The following is a 17336-nucleotide window of genomic DNA, read 5'->3' on the forward strand; positions in this document are numbered from 1 at the left end:
CCTAATTAATTTGCCTTCTAAATCCTCGTTTGCGAATCGCAACTTAAAACGACCTATAGTGATTTAGTTCTATTTTACTATAACCTTGAATTTTGACTTTTCTTACTAATCGACTTCTATCTTGGGTAATACACTTTAATAGTTAAACATTATCTCACATATACAATTATTACTCTAAGATCCGTGAATCCAATTTTTATCTTATGACACCAAACTAACATGAGTTAACTATTTACAAGTACGTCTCAAATATAAAATTGTTGCAAATCTTAATTTCGCCAAAAAATTTCATACAAGCACCCATCTCGTAAACTTGTAATTCTAACTTACACAACCCATATAGTCTTTAGACAACATAATTTCAACACACATATCCACTTAATCCCAAATTTCTTATTGACTTTCAAAAATTCCTGATTTGACTTTCTCTTACCTTTGTTGATTCGAGCTTATCCCATAGTATCCTATAGGCTTAAATTTGACTTCTAATATTTTTCTTAGACGTAAACCTGAGCCTTTCGATTTAATAGCTTAATGACTAAACCATGAAGTTTTTTTAACGTGAAAAATTTCAAAACTTAATTTTTTTTTTCCTCAGATTTTTAAACATAAACTTTCATCCCTAAAATTAGCTAATTGATTAACTTTACCTAGAATTGTCCTCACTCTAAATTCTTAATTTGCCACAACATTATTCCACTAACGCTTAGATTTCAAGCCCAATATTGATTCATCCTACAATGCCTTTGATTATCATTCCTTATAACATTATAACCAAGATATTTCAAGGTTCTAAATATTCCTTCAAGTCTAAATCATCAAAAATCCATATCATTTAAATAATTCAATTCTCACTTATTGCTAAACTAGTCCCCAAATTCCTTAACAATTACAAAATTAATTCCTAATTTCCTCTAAATTATCCACTTGTTAATTCTGCAAATTCTACACTTACCCATAAGTTCTTGGCATTCCTAATTCCATTTTATAGGTTTCCTGTAACAGAACGTTCAATAATTTTAATTTTATTAAACCCAAAATTAATTCTCGTAACCAATCTTACATTTCCATAAAAACCTAAAATCCCAAATTATAAATTTTTATACTTCTAAAGATCATCAGAGTCTTCGAATCATTATTCTTTATATGAAATTCTTAAAAATTATCTCACTTAGTTCCCACGAATCCTTAGTATTTTCTTAGAAAATCTACATGTCCCAAAAGCATTCATAATTTTCACGATTAACTTATGATCCAAAAAGTAGAACATCAGTACTAAAACCCAAAAATCAATATAGTATAACCATTTTCAACTTTTCCTAACGTCCATTAACCTACTTCTTAAACATGTCCAATTCCACTACAAGGCCAGCATGCATAAAAATAATATAATTTCTTATTACATATCATAATATGCGTAAAAATTATAAAGCATCTATTTTTTTACCTTAAAAAAACCATGCAACGATGCTGGTTTAATCATAAAAATCATTTATCATTCAATCTTAAACATAAATGTCATTTAACTTCAAAAGGTGTTTACACATGTAGCTTAAACGTATAGACCATGTAAACATACAGGTATCATCATAAAAAACATGTAAAGCAATTAAACTTACAGATTTGAGGCTTGACGACTGAGCTTCCCGGCCCTGACGGTGGCACAACCTTTTACAGGAATATGCTTGATACCAACTGAAACGTCCATTACTCGTTGGTGTTCTGTCGTTGACCACCAAATTAATTCCTACTCTTTTAAATAAAAACGAGTGTAATGGTGAGTAGGGTCGAATCCACTGGGAACGAGAGATTATTTCTTTCGAGTAAAAATGCAAATAAAAATGGGGGAATTTTGGGATATTAATTTAAATAAAATGCTAAACTAAAATACTTCAAGAACGGAAAAACAATAAATTTAAATGACAATTAATCAACTAGGATAAAGTAAAGAATTTAATATGAGACAGATCTGATTCAAGGGGATTCTACTATTTAATTATATCACTGGTCATCGGCAAACAAATAATTTATTCAAGTTGTTCCAAGCAATTAACCTTAGAATTATAGGGATAGCCGCTAAAATTCTTGTGTTTTCCTAAATTAATTGACTGAACCCAGCATCCCGTCGAAACTTATCAATAACTAACTGGGCACGATAGCGTTCCATATTAATTAAAAATAGCATTTTCGTTTCGTGAAAACAGTTAATTCTAAAATCTAACAATCGAGATAGCTGCAATTGGAAGATTTAGTTCCGTCGATTTATTTAGATTAAATATATTATGATAGCACAATACATCTAATCTATGCTACTCATGTACCAATCATTCATGACAATTACGGATCAATGAATTTATGGTTAGCAGTAGAAAATCATACATCGAATTAAATTGTCAGATTAAACGATATACAATATTCATATTATTAAATCATAAATCAACAAATACTTGGAATAAAAAGAATATTAACTATAAGAACAAATGCCTCACAGTGATAAATTAAACAGTAAAAATATCTCTTAAATCAGAAATAAAACTTAGCCAAATAGGAGAGAGTTGGAGAGAAAATTTCTGCGCCCTTTTTCTTCTTCCCTTCTCGTGAGATGTTGGAATGAAAATTGGAGAGAAATTCTTCCTGCCGCCTCCTCCCTTTTGTTACGTGAATAGTGTGCTCATTTGGGTTCAAAAAATAAATATAAAAAGCCCACTATCTCTTAATTAACCCTAAACATAAAATAAAATAATAGATACTATTTTATTTAGATTTCCCCTTCTTGCAATTTTTGGCAGCTGAAGTATCGTCATAAGGCGTGGCCACGCCTTATTCCAGGACTTCTTCTGGTTTGATCATTCACTTTCAACTCTATCTTGGAAACTTCAAATGTGATAAACATCACCTTTTTATCTCAAATTTGCTCCAAGACCGTAAAAGTTCCTCCTACAATAAAATTACACAAAAATGTCAATTAAACATATCGGAGGTTAAAATAACGGGAAATATGAAAATAAAATATTAACTATTACTAGCCTATCACTCGTTTTTCTTAAAAAGTACTAGAAATTTTTTTCTACTAACTAATCATCGGCCGATACATATATATAAAATTTAAAATATTTTGCACCATTTTAAAAATAAAACAACCAACTATATTTGAAAATTCAAAGGAAAGAGTTCAAAACAAAAAATCGTCAAACGTTTGCCAAACCTAACTTAACAATATTTCAAAATAAACCTTACTCTAACAACCTCTCAAAAATCACTAAAAAAGCATCATTCGTAAAAAATTTATAATAACTTAAACATAAATGCACAAAAACTAGCATTGGTCCTCGGGTTATGTGCACCTTCAGTCCAGTAAGATCAACCATCAAGACCCTCAACAACATCAACATCATGCTCACCTGCATTGATCACACCTAATGAGTCTATTGACTCTGCAAACCATAACCATAATAGCAAGTAATACGTATACAATCACATGCAACAGTGAAAATACTTTTACTTAAAATAACATTTCATAACCATGCCTAAACTTAAACATTTTTCCTTTCATCATAAACATATCATAATTCCTTTCATCATATACGATACGTTTTCCTTTTTGTTGAATTCAGATCATTAATTGTGACGTTCATATTAGCTGAAAGTCGATGGATCCATCTACGTATTATCATAGTACTGGACGACGCGGACATCAGCGACACTCTCACCCGTCAACTGAGCCTTGGCCTTATAGATCATCGTATCATCATAATCATCGTATCATCGTATTAATCACAATTACTTCACTTCCTTCAACATTTATATTTTCATCGCTTTATAAAATTAAAGCATGCATAAATCATTTTTCTTTTAAACAAAGCATACAACATATCTTTTAGCATTAACGTTTCATCATAAAATTTCATAAACATAAAAAATAGGCATATTAACATATTTTACAGCATTCAGGGCACTGCCAGGACGTTTACTATTTTTCAGGTGTAAAATGACCGTTTTACCCCTAGACATAAAATTTCTCGACTTTGAATTTTTCTTACTTTCATTGACTCTAGACCATCCGAATAATTATTTAAGCTTAAATTAAATTTCTCATATTTTTATTTAGCTTAAATTCGAGGCTTTCTATTTATTTCGTAATTATTAATTCGTAGAGCGTTTAATCCACGAATTAATTCAAACTTTATTATTAAATTTCCGAATTTTAAAGACTTTTATTGCCTATTTATATTTGTGGACCATGAACCACCCCCGTGGACACACGGTTCAAGCCTTAACCAATTAAACCCATTAATTCGAACCCTAATGTTAACCATCGAGCCATATTGCGATTCCTTCGAGCCAAGCCTGAGCCACCTCAAGCCAAACTCTTCCCAGACCCCCTGTGGACCCTACTGACCAGCCATGACCCCTTGAACCAGCCCCTAGCCCATTGCAACCTCCTACACGAAGGCAAGGGCTTCACGATTCCTTGTTCAAGAACTTAGGACTCTTCGAACTCGGCTAGGGACTCTTACCCTCGACCACCACCAAGCCCTCACCCTCTGTAACCTCTTAGTCCCAAATAGACCTACCTGGACCTTGGACAAGCCGCAATCCCCCCTGCACCTCGCTAAGTCTTCTCGGTTGGCTTGGGAAGTGTCCTAACTTGCTTGGAACTCTTCTCTAGACCGTCGTGCTTGAGTCACAACGTGGTTAGGACTCCTCCACACACCCAACCACATCAAGTCCAGCCCTGGTCAAGCCTATCTGAGCCATGCAATGGTTTTCCCCTATAACCGAACCCTTACAACGCATAATGCAATAATCTGGTCAAGCCTATTTCCAAGTCGTGGTGCAACCTTTAACTAGGACTCCTGTGACTCTGAACATTCTGGAAAATCGTGTCCTCAACTCACCCTAACATTGCAGCCCCTTCGTGCAAAAAAAAAAACATAGGTTTTTGAATCATGAAAATATAATTAATAACACCAACAAGCGTAAAAACAAAAATAATCATAAGGAAATCATGCTTTTCATGCAAAACGTAATTCCAAAACAATAATATGGTGTATAGATGAAAAAAAGATAGTTAGAGGCGTGCCTTTGCGTAATTACCGTCGAAAACAAATCGACGTGCGAAGAACGGGCAATGAGAAATCCCTATGTAGAAATCCTTAAAACCGATGCTCCTCTATCAAAATTACTCGTGTGTGCGTGAGTTTTAAGGGAGGGAGTGTCCTTGGTGTTTAGGGGGATGGGGGCGTGCATATGAAAAATAATGGAGAGTTTTCTGGATAAAAATTTGAAGTAGTTTTATTTAATATATCAAAGGTGCATAATAGATTATTTGAGTATAGTGTTAGTTTGATATATCAAGTGCATCCACATTTTGAAGTAGAATAAAATTTTGGTTAGGCCATACAAGAATATACCGCAATACACACAACTAAATATTTTTTTTCTGTAGTTCTGGGAGTATCGCCAAATATTCGGCTCCTAACTAATATTTTTTTTCTAATCATATATTTAAAATAAATTCATCAACTAAAAAATATGTTCAAATATCTCTCAGTGTATCCACAAAAAGATATTATAATTCTCTAGTTTTTTATTAATAATTAATTTTTTTTAAATATCCATATTAATTTTTAGCATTTTCTGAAACATATATACACACATATAATAAAAAAAATTTGTGATTTCATATGATAATTTTATGTTTTGTCACACTTTTATATATTATTATGTTTATGTTTATATATATGTATTGTGTAACCTCTATTAAGGATGTCAATTTGGGCGTGTTGGGTCGGGTTGAGCAATAGTACTATTAAAAAATTGTCCAACCCGAACCCGAGCCAACCGAAAACTCTCAAACCCGAACCGACCCGATCAACCCGATCGACTCGATTAACCCGATTTTGAATTTTTTTTAAATTTTTTTAACAAAAATTAAATTAAATTTAAAAAAAAATATATTTTTAATTTAGCAACATAATAACAAATATATGATTTAAATTTTAAAGTCTAATTGCAGAAAAAATAATATATTTACTAAATCAAATAACATTTGTTTAAAAAATAAAAAATGTTCAAAAATAATATTAATTATGAAAATTTAATGATATAAATATACAATAAATAGTTTTTAAGACATACAATATATAAAAATGTAGGTAATATTTATTAATTATAGTATTTAAAAAAAGTTTACAGTTGACCCGAACTCGATAATTTTTTTGGGTCATGCTATCGAGTCCAACCCATCTGACCCGAACCCTAAACGTCAAACCCAAACTTGATTTTTTCGGGGTTGGTGGATCGTGTCTGATTTTGACACCCCTAACCTCTATCTAACATTAATGAAAAAAAATTAATATATTTCTAATTTCTAATTTAAATTATCATAAACAATAATAACCATACAAAGTCAGAATGTTAAATAATAAAAAAATATTTTTGTTATTTAATGTCTCATAACACATATCATAATATCTTATTTGAGTAAGTATCTCGTGAACGGTCCTCACGAATCTTTAACTGTGAGACGAGTCAACCCTACCGATATTCACAATAAAAAATAATTACTCTTAGCATAAAAAGTAATAATTTTTCATGGATAACCCAAATAAGATATTCGTCTCACGAAATTGATCCGTGAGAGCGTCTCACAAGAGTTTTATGTTTATGTATTTAGCATGAATATATTAATATAACATACAAAAGATCATAAAAGATTACATTTATGGTGTGTTTTGACAATCTTCTCAAGTTTTAATCTTTATTGATTTTGTGCTCTAAATCTTCAAAGTATCCTTCGGTATTTTTCTTGTACTTCACACCGTATCATGTGTACATTTATATATAAATTATTATTTTTAATAATATTATTATTGTAGTGTAAGAGGTTTTACCGAAACTCATCTTCTAACATGGGTTTTACTGACTTTTTTTTTCATTTTTGACAATATCTGTAATGACCCGACACCACTCTCCTGCGATCATTACTCATAGGATTTCTTCAGCCCAGGTACTGGACTTTTACCCTTCCCAGGATTCGAACCCCAAGACCTCTTGCGAATCATACATCATAAAGTCGTAAAAATCTCCTTGCGACCATTACATCATAAAAGTCGTAAAAAATCTATGTTATACCGGGAGAAACACTCTCGGTGTATTTGAATAAGATAACCGACAAATCATCTCGCTAGAAAGCAAAAAAAATACAGATGAACCCATTTTGTTTGCACACGATATGATCGACTACAAAATGCACCAGGTGATTTCCACCAGTGTAGCATAAAATCATCAATCCAGATGACGACATCAATGTGCTTCCATAAATTGCAGCTCGCACCTATGAGTTCAATATAGATTTGTACATCTTCTAGGAGAAGATATGTATCCATCGGGAAAATAAGTATTTTGTTTTTGTAAGTTGATAAATTTTAGGTTTATTCATATAATTTTGGATGGAAGTATTTATCCATAATTTGCAATAATAATTATGCATTTTATTTTAACTTTGTCAACTAATAGTAAATTGTATTATTTATTTTAACTTTATCAACTAATAGCAAATTGATTGTACCAATGAATTATTACTCCAATCACATTTACTACAGTTCAAAAATGATCATATCGTTATCAAATGCAATCTGTCAAAATCATTAACTCTATTAATAATAGACATTATTTAATTCTTTTTAGACGATGGATTTCACATCCATTATTTTTAGATGTAGGATTTATCCAATAATTTGCAATTATGCCACGCAATGTATATGTATTGACTGCCAATACTATTATATTAAAGTTCAAATAGTAATATTTGGTGCGTTAGTGAATCTAAATGTTCCATAAATAATCTATAAAAAATAAAAAAAAGCCCAAATACATCAATCTAAAAGCTCAAATAAATTATAATATAACCAATAACAATATATATATAATCAGAAAACTCAATTTGAAACAGTCGTATTTCACGTCAGTTGGGTAAAATCGGATGTTATCAAGGGCTAACCGATTGCTCAATTACCAAACTGATTGTACGAAAACAGCAATCAGTTGGGTATGAGCAGTTGTTGTATTTTGGTCATATCTCTCAGTTCATTTATCGAATTAAGCGATTCAGTATGAGTTGGAAAGATAAGACAATGATCTACAAATCATCTTCAGAAGTCGAAGTCTGAATCAAAGCTTAAGATGCTGATAAATGACGATGAAGCTACTGGTTCTGCACAAACTGAAATCAACTATGATGATTTCAGCACACCAGCTGAACTGAACTGAACCAGCTGCTGACCAGCTGAACTGAACCAGTTGAACTGAACCAGACCAGCTGAAACTGAACCGAACCAGTTGAACTGAACCAGACCAATTGAACTGAACTAGCAGCTGACCAACTGAACTGAGCTAAACCAACAGCTGACCAACTGAACTGAGCTGAACCAGCTGCTGACCAGTTGAATTGAACAACCAGTTGAGTTTACCAGAGTTGACCAGTCGGGAAAAAGTCCATCAAGGAGAATTTGACCGTTGTAACCTCAGAAATAGTACAGAAACTTTCCAAACGGTCATATTCTTATGCCTAACGTATATATCATTGTTGTGGCTTATAAATACAACATCTGTAAGATCAAACAAGAGTTTTTGAAGATGATTGAAAGTATGGGTAGTTAGCATGAAGAAATTAGCTAGTTGAGAGCACAAGCCCTTGTGTGAGGATACATTTGAAATGTACACTGTAAAGGATAAATTCCTCACATACAATCACCCACACATATATAAGAGAGTTGAACTTCAATATTTAGTTGAGTGAGTCTTCACACAAAGACGTAAAACAATGTGTTTGTAGTCTTTGCATATGAGACATTAAACAATATGCTGATTGTGAGGTGCTGCCTACAATCTTGAGTGCTAGGAGTTCAGTTTAGGCAGTGGGTAAGTCCTAGCTGAGTGGGTTTGTACAAAGAGTTGTAATAAATCAAAGTCTTCTAGTGAATCCTTCCTAAGGTGAAGAAGGGGGTGATGTAGGAGCATTTGAAGTCTCCGAACATCCATAACAAATTCGTGTCTATTTGTTTATTTTATTTACTTATCACTTTCCATAGTTTTAAAGATGCATTGTTGAAGCATTTTATGTGTCCTTCAAATAAAATATTGCACTCCAAGTGTTTGATAAAATGCTTCAACCAAAATATTTTTACTCATTCAACTTGCATATATTTTAAATAATTTACAAAATATTTAATCGATTTCTACGAAGGATTATTTCGAGTCTCTTCTGCTTGGTTTGAACATCACACTCGATTTAATTAATCGGTGTTCAATATTTCAAGAACCGAGCTACTGTAGCTCAACGATTATCCCCATAATCGATCCTATCAATCTCCCTAAGTTTTTTTTTATTTTAATCTCTTCTTATATAAAAATTGATTAATACTTCATATGATATATTTATAGAGTTATATATTTAATATTTATATAAATTTCTTTCATTTCAAATTAAATTAATTATACACAATTTAAAAAAATATTATATTATTGTATGTATATAACTATTATTCTCATGCAATGTGTGTTTATTGACGGTTAAGTACTAAACTAAAGTTAAAATTTAATATTACATATTTGGTGAGTTAGTTAAACCTTCTATATTATCCATATAACTTGTAATTTCTACCACTTTGATTTTCTCTAATTTTCTTCATATGAATTTGAACATATAGTTAAATCCCTTAAAAAAGATTATGAATATCAACTGAATTTGATACGTATCTTTTGGACAGTAGGTTTGTTAAAAAGAATTTGATTAACGAGTCGTATTATTTTGAGATTTATTGAATATTTTGAACTTTGGAACTGATAATTATTGAGATAAGACCAGATGTTACATGTCTCGAATGTAAATGGCATGCTAAGTTTTCTAGTGTTTAACGGAATGAATTGAACATACATATTTTATGAATATATATAGCATCGATGCATGACACGACATTGCATTACATTTTGGGTTTTGATCTCATTGATGACCTTATTGATATTGTGTGTACCAAAGCCCGTCGCTATTTTATTATTTTTTAAAAAAATTATTTTATAATTTATATTAAAATATTTAGTTTTGTAAATATACCCTCAACTCATAAATACCACATTTTTAAATTTATATATGATCGATCTATAAACGAAAAAATTTGAGTTTATCTTTTCTCAGTTTACACGAATGTGGTGGTGTTATGTATAAACGAAAAAAGTTAAACACACACATTACATATTTAACTTTGTGATAAAATAAACGAAAAAATTAAATTCCTGATTATAAATTAAAAATATAAGCTAAAAAAATTTTATAGGCAATTTGCGACGGTTTGTAGAAACTGTCACTATTAGCGACTGTTAAAATAACTGTCGCCAATTTAATATCGCGACAGTTTATCATTTTTGTCGCTACTGGCGACTGTTTTTGAATAATCGTCGCTAATTAGCGACGGGCACAACTTGTCTGTTGCAAATTCGCGACGGTTTTAGATTCGAAATAGCGACAACTTTTTTACACTGTCGCTAATTAGTGACGGTTCATGAAAACTGTCGCTAATAGGCTTTTGTACACGATTTTAAATTATCAAGCTGTCACGCCCCGAAACTCGGGATTTGACACCGGCGTTGTTCATCAATCACACAATCGAAAAACAACCAGCCTCGTAGCACAGTATAAACCGAAACCAGTTTATTTCATAAATTCGCAAAAACAACCATTGTCTTTACAACTGAATAAATTGAATAAATTGCGGAAGCGTTTAAAATTAAAATAAATCTACTAAAATTCTTAAATCCTTGCAGCAAAATTCTCGAAATTTAAATAATTTCACCAGCCCCAAAATTGATCCGACTCTTCTTCCTCAACCTGTTCCTCTGATTTATCTTCGGATTTATCTGGGAAGGTTGTAAGGGGTGAGTATTTTGGGAAATACTCAGCAAGTGGGGGCTGTTCGAGTACACAACAACATGCATATAAAATTCGAAATACGTACACACACACACCATGCATAAATTGACTCATACCAAATTCGTATCCTTGACCTGACACTGAGATTCCTCTACTTTGAATGGTTTACTGACGTCAGTCCCTAATTTTTATTTCTCTAAGGGGGCGAGGCCGGATCGGTTATATCCCCACCGTATGAGGGTCATATCATAGTTGGGATTCCCTCCCATATCAAGTTGAATCCTCACAGTGTCAACATAAAACTCATGCACAAATCGTAGCCAGAAGGGGTAGAAGAAGAATTGTACTCGACCGAAATTTCGAAAATACGAAATGCATACACCGAGATTACACATTTAAAACAAGCCCACTTACCTTAGATATCGTAGAAAAACGTGAATAGAGGGGAATCCTGCACTGGAATTTCGAACCCTAGCTTCGGGGTTGGACTGCAGCAGCGCTTCGCTTCTTCGCACACTGAGAGAGCAAGCTCTCGAAAATCCTAAGAAAACTAGGAGAGGAGCTCGAAAATTTGGAGTAGAAATGGTGTGATTTTTTTTTTGAATTATAGGCCCTCCTATTTATAGGGGTTGGCTGCTATCTCGATAGATGTCATCCGCGCGTTTAAACTTGAATCAAATCTCCATCTAAAATCGTGATCAAATCTAAATTTTATTCTTTATCCTAGACCTAAATTTCGAAATTCATGTATGTATCCCAAGGATAAATTTCGAAATTTATGCTTTGCCCAGCCTGCAAAATTTCGACTTTTGTGTCTAATTCCCAATATTCGGTAGACTTTTTATTTCCTAAAATAATAAAAATTATATTTCTTAAATCCCACAAATTTGCTGACTTAAACCCGAAATTTAGTAGTATTTTTCCACAAATAAGATTTTGATTATTTTCCTAAAATCCTGGTAGTTAAATCTTTCCCAAGCTGCATTTATCGTGTAGACTTTTCCCTTTATCTATGATTTTCGAAAATTCCCTAATATTCTTTCAATATTATTTTCGAAAATCCCATGATAAAATCCTCAAGATTTTTAGTTCCAAGATTGGGTTATCTTCTTGCTTAAATCTTTATCCAGGTATATCAAATCTTAGATCTATATCCGGTAAAATTCTGCATATCTCAAATTCCGAAAAAAATATACACGATATTATTGAAATTCTTGAGTTCCAAAAAAAATGCTACATCACAAATTCCGAAAATCTCGCAAATCTTGGTACAAAATATTATCATGATAAAATCTAACATCCTGGATTTTACACCCTTCCCTCCTTATGGGAAGTTTCGTCCTCGAAACTTGGGTTGGTTTGGTCTATGAAGAGATACGGGTATTGGTTCCTCATCCTTTCTTCTAAGTCTCACGTGGCTTCTCTTTCAGTGTGGTTAGACCATTGCACCTTGACGTAGGGAATGATTCGTCGTCTCAGTACTTGGTTCTTGGTGTCCACGACTCTAATGGGAACCTCTTCGTACTTCAGCTCTTCTCCCAAGTTACTCTCGACTATGAGCGATTCTACTTCCAACACGTGGCTTGGATCCGAGATGTATTTCCGTAGCTGGGATACGTGGAAAACATTATGAATTCTAGACATGTTTGGAGGCGGCGCCAATCTGTATGCCAGTGTGCCTACTTTTTCCGAAATTTCAAAGGGTCCTACATAATGGGGGTTTAGCTTCCCGGCTTTACTGAATCGGACAACTCCTTTCATAGGCGACACTTTCACGTAGGCCTTCTCGCCAACGTTGAATTCCACTGGCCTTCTTTTCAGATCTGCCCAACTCTTTTGTCGGTCTTGAGCTGCCTTGAGTTTCTCTCGGACTACTGTAACCTTGTCTACTGTTATCTTTACGAGCTCGGGTCCTACTACTGTTTTTTCTCCCACTTCATCCCAATAAAGTGGTGATCGACATTTTCTTCCATAAAGAGCTTCGTATGGGGCCATTCCGATGCTGCTGTGATAGCTGTTGTTATAAGCAAACTCGATCAATGGTAGATGATTGCTCCAATTGATACTGAATTCTAGGGCGCATGCTCGCAGCATATCTTCCAAAGTTTGGATGGTTCTCTCCGTTTGTCCATCGGTTTGAGGATGATAGGCCGTACTTAGGGTTACTTTCGTTCCCATGGCCTCTTGAAAGCTCTTCCAAAAGCGCGAGACGAACCTTGGGTCTCTGTCAGACAGGATGCTCACTGGTACTCCATGCAGTCGTACAATATTGTCCATGTACAGTATAGCTAAGTTGTCCAGTTTTTAGTTCATACGGACGGGTAGGAAGTGTGCAGATTTTGTAAGTCTATCTACAATTACCCATATTCCGTCCTGACCTTGCCTTGAATTTGGTAATCCTACCACAAAGTCCATGGAGATATGGTCCCACTTCCACTCAGGTATCTCCAACGGTTGCAATAATTCTTCGGGTCGCTGGTGCTCTGCTTTGACCTGTTGACAAACCTGACACTTAGAGACGAATACTGTCACATCTCTTTTCATTCCGTTCCACCAAAAATCCTCTTAAGGTCTCTGTACATTTTTGTACTGCCTGGATGGACTGAAAACTTGGACTTGTGTGCTTCTGATAGTATTTCATGGCGAAGTTTATCGTTGTCTGGTACCCACAGTCGTCCTTTCATCCAAACGACTCCCTTGTCATCAATTTGTAGATCTTGAGACTTCCTGCTTTTGACTTATTCCTTAAGTTTCTTTAAATCAGGGTCTCGATCCTGGTTTATCTTGACGGTCTCTTGCAGACATGGCCGAGCGGAGAGTGAAGATAGAGTGATCTTGCCTCCATTTTTCCGACTCAGAGCATCGGCCACTTTGTTCGCTTTACCTGGATGGTAACTTATAGTCAAGTCGTAATCCTTCAATAGTTCGATCCACCGCCTTTGCCTCATGTTCAGTTCTTTCTGTGTGAACATGTACTTGAGACTCTGGTGATCTGTGAAAATTTCGCACTTTGTACCATAGAGATAGTGCCTCCAAATTTTTAAGGCGAAGACAATTGCTGCTAACTCAAGATCATGCGTAGGGTAGTTCTTTTCGTACGGTTTCAACTGCCTTGACGCATAGGCGATCACTCTTCCCTCTTGCATGAGTACGCATCCCAGACCTTCCTTAGATGCATCACTGTAGATGGTGAATTCCTTATCTTCAGTAGGTAAGATTAGCACTGGCGTGGATGCAAGTTTTTCTTTCAATGTCTGAAAACTTTTCTCGCAACCTTCGTCCCAGATGAACTTGGAATTCTTCTGAGTGAGCTTAGTCAGTGGTATAGCTATGGAAGAAAAACCTTCGACGAACTTCCTGTAATAACCTGCCAGTCCAAGAAAGCTCCTGATGTCTGTGGCGTTCTTAGGTTTTGGCCACTCTGTAATTGCCTCAACTTTCTTGGGATCCACTGATACTCCTGCTTCCGAGATCACATGTCCTAAAAAGGATACACTCTTAAGCCAGAACTCACATTTCTTAAACTTGGCATATAGCTCTTTCTCCCTCAGTGTCTGTAGTGCAAGGCGGAGGTGCTCTTCATGTTCTTCCTCGTTGTGAAAATAAATGAGGATGTCATCAATAAATACCACTACGAACCGGTCCAGAAATGGTTTGAACACTCTGTTCATTAAGTCCATAAAGGCTGCAGGCGCATTGGTCAACCCAAAAGGCATCACTGTGAACTCATAATGCCCATATCTTGTCCGAAAAGCTGTTTTGGAGATATCTTCAGCCCTGACCTTCAGTTGGTGGTATCCAGTCCTCAGATCCAATTTAGAAAAGATTGCGGCTCCCTTGAGCTGGTCAAATAGATCGTCTATTCTCAGAAGAGGGTACTTGTTCTTGATAGTGATCTTGTTCAGTTCCCTATAGTCGATGCACAATCTCATACTCCCATCTTTCTTCTTCACAAAAAGTACTGGCGCTCCCCATGGGGACACACTAGGTCGAATTTGTTTTTTTGTCCAGCAATTCTTGGAGTTGATCTTTTAGCTCCTTGAGTTCAGTTGGCGCCATCCTGTAAGGTGCTTTAGAGATTGGTGCTGCACACTGTCCCTGGGAGTTCTTCTGGGAAAACATCCGGGAACTCACATACTATTGGGATGTCTTCTATCCTCATTTCGACTTCTCCTTGCACTTCGTTGATCATTGCTAGGTAGATGTCTTCTCCAGATTTCATGGCCTTCCATGCTTGGGAAGCGGAAAGGAGTGATTTTCGTTTCTTGGATTTACCATGATACACGATCTCTGCCTGATTTGGGGTTCGGAGCTTAACTCTTTTCCCTTTACAGTCCACTATGGCATTATTACTGGCTAACCAATCCATCCCTAGAATGATGTCGAAATCGACCATAACCAATTGTATCAAGTCGGCACTGAAAGTCTGATTAGCGATACCGATCTTACAATCCTTGTGAATTTCATGAGTTTCTATGGTCTTACTCGTAGGTGTGGCTATCCGAAAAGGTTCAGTTAGAGATTCGGGCTTAAGTACTAATTTCTTAGCAAACCTTTAGACACAAAAGAGTGTGTAGCACCACAGTCAAACAATGCATAAGCAGGTACTTTTTGAAGTAAGATGTTACCTGATACGACTTCATTGGCGTCGTCTGCCTCTTCTTGGTTCATAGCGAACACCCTGGCATTAGGCTTATTCTCCTTTGGTTTGTTGGGGTTAGCTCCCACATTCGGCCCAGTTCCCTTGTTGGGCCCAGCTGCTTGGTTGGCGGCCGTAGGACAATCTGCGATCCTGTGCCCTGCTTTCCCACATCCGAAGCACGCACCATTGGCTCTTCGACATTCCCCGGGGTGTCTGAAACTGCACTTCGGGCATGGCTTGGGTCCTTGATGGTTGGCCGCTGAGTTTTTCCCTGAGGAAGGTCCGCCTGATTGGTTTGGCTTTCTGAACTTATGACCGCCCTGAGAAGACTGACCGGCATGGGGTCGCTTGTTCTTATTCTCTCCCTCCCTGCGGCTGATGTCGGTTTCAGCTCGGATAGATGCGCCCATAAGATCTGCAAAATTGGCGGGCTGATAAACTGCTAAGGCTGACTGGATTCTACTGTTTAATCCTCTCTTGAAGCGGTGCAGCTTCAAAACTTCGTCCGCCATGATGGCCGGAGCATAAGACCCAAGTGCATTAAACTGGGAGGTGTATTCCACCACTAACATGTCTGGAGCTTGAGTGAGATTTTCAAACTCACTTAACTTCTGCAATCTGACCTCTGCCGGATAGTACTATTTCAGAAATGTTTCTCGGAAGTTTCGCCATGTGATTGGTCCAGCAGCGATCATGGCTGGCGAGACTGCTTCCCACCATTTAGCTGCTCTGTCTTCCAGGAAAGGCACAACCACATCCACTTTGAGTGCCTCGGGAACTTCCAAAAGCCTTAACTGAGTCTCGACACTCTTTAGCCAACTCTGGCCAACTTCGGGATCAGCGTCCCCTCTGAATATCGGACATCTCTTCTTTCGGAGGGATTCATAATGAAATTTGATTCCATTCGGTGGTGGTGGTGGAGGTGGTTGATTGGCATTTGGGTTTCCCAACCCTTGCAGTGTTGTCGCCACTATGGTGGCTATGGCCATAAGATCAGCTCGGCTTAGATTAACTGCAGGCGGTGGTCCATTCTCCTGTCGATTCTCCTGTCTCTCTTCGCGATCGGCATTAGCGTAACGCGGGTTGCGGTTTTGCCTTGGGGGTCTGCCAGCCATTTCCTACATTCGCAAGTTCTAAAAATTGGTACGAGTAGGTTCATGCAATATATTGCGCATAAGTAAATTGAAATCAATGGAACAAATAAAATATTTTATTGATTTCTCAAACAGGAAAATAAATGAACATGACCAATCTAAATAAATAAATGTACTGAAGGAAAGAAAACGTAGCAACAATGAGAATAAACTACTAAGAATGATTCACTAAAATGTTCTAATCCGCTATCTCTCCATTCCCCTCTACCACGTCAGGTAGGGCTTCTTCCTCCTCGGGATCCTCAGGCACCTCTGGGTCTAAGAACTCTGCAAGCTGCATCTGAAGACTCTGATTTTCCGATTCCAACTCAGCAATCTCTTCCCTGTGGGTCAGAATCTTTCCTATCTCGTCATTCAATTCATTTCTAGCGTGTGCGCAGTTTGTTTCATTCTTCTGGATGAGCTCTTTCTCCTTTGCTTTCCTTTCGTCTACCTCCTTGGATAACCTTTGGTTATTCTCAGATAATTGCATGATCACATTCCAGGATTCTTCAATTTTTTTTATCCCTCAGTCGGGCTTGACGGGCTTCAGATAGTTCTATGGTGCGTCTATCCACTTCCTCCTTAGCTTGCTTGGCTTGACTCATCGTTATTTGTAATGACTCTCGCA

The 17336-nt window shown here is 36.0% G+C and overlaps 1 pseudogene; it reads right to left on the minus strand.

Annotated features, from left to right (window-relative positions):
- LOC142519830 (protein transport protein SEC23 C-like) overlaps positions 1-12691 on the minus strand; it is a 29705-nt pseudogene extending 17014 nt beyond the window's left edge.
- Positions 12692-17336: the final 4645 nt, after the last annotated feature.

This window comes from Primulina tabacum, chromosome 11, assembly GCF_025594145.1.
Source record: "Primulina tabacum isolate GXHZ01 chromosome 11, ASM2559414v2, whole genome shotgun sequence".
NCBI classification, from domain to species: domain Eukaryota; kingdom Viridiplantae; phylum Streptophyta; class Magnoliopsida; order Lamiales; family Gesneriaceae; genus Primulina; species Primulina tabacum.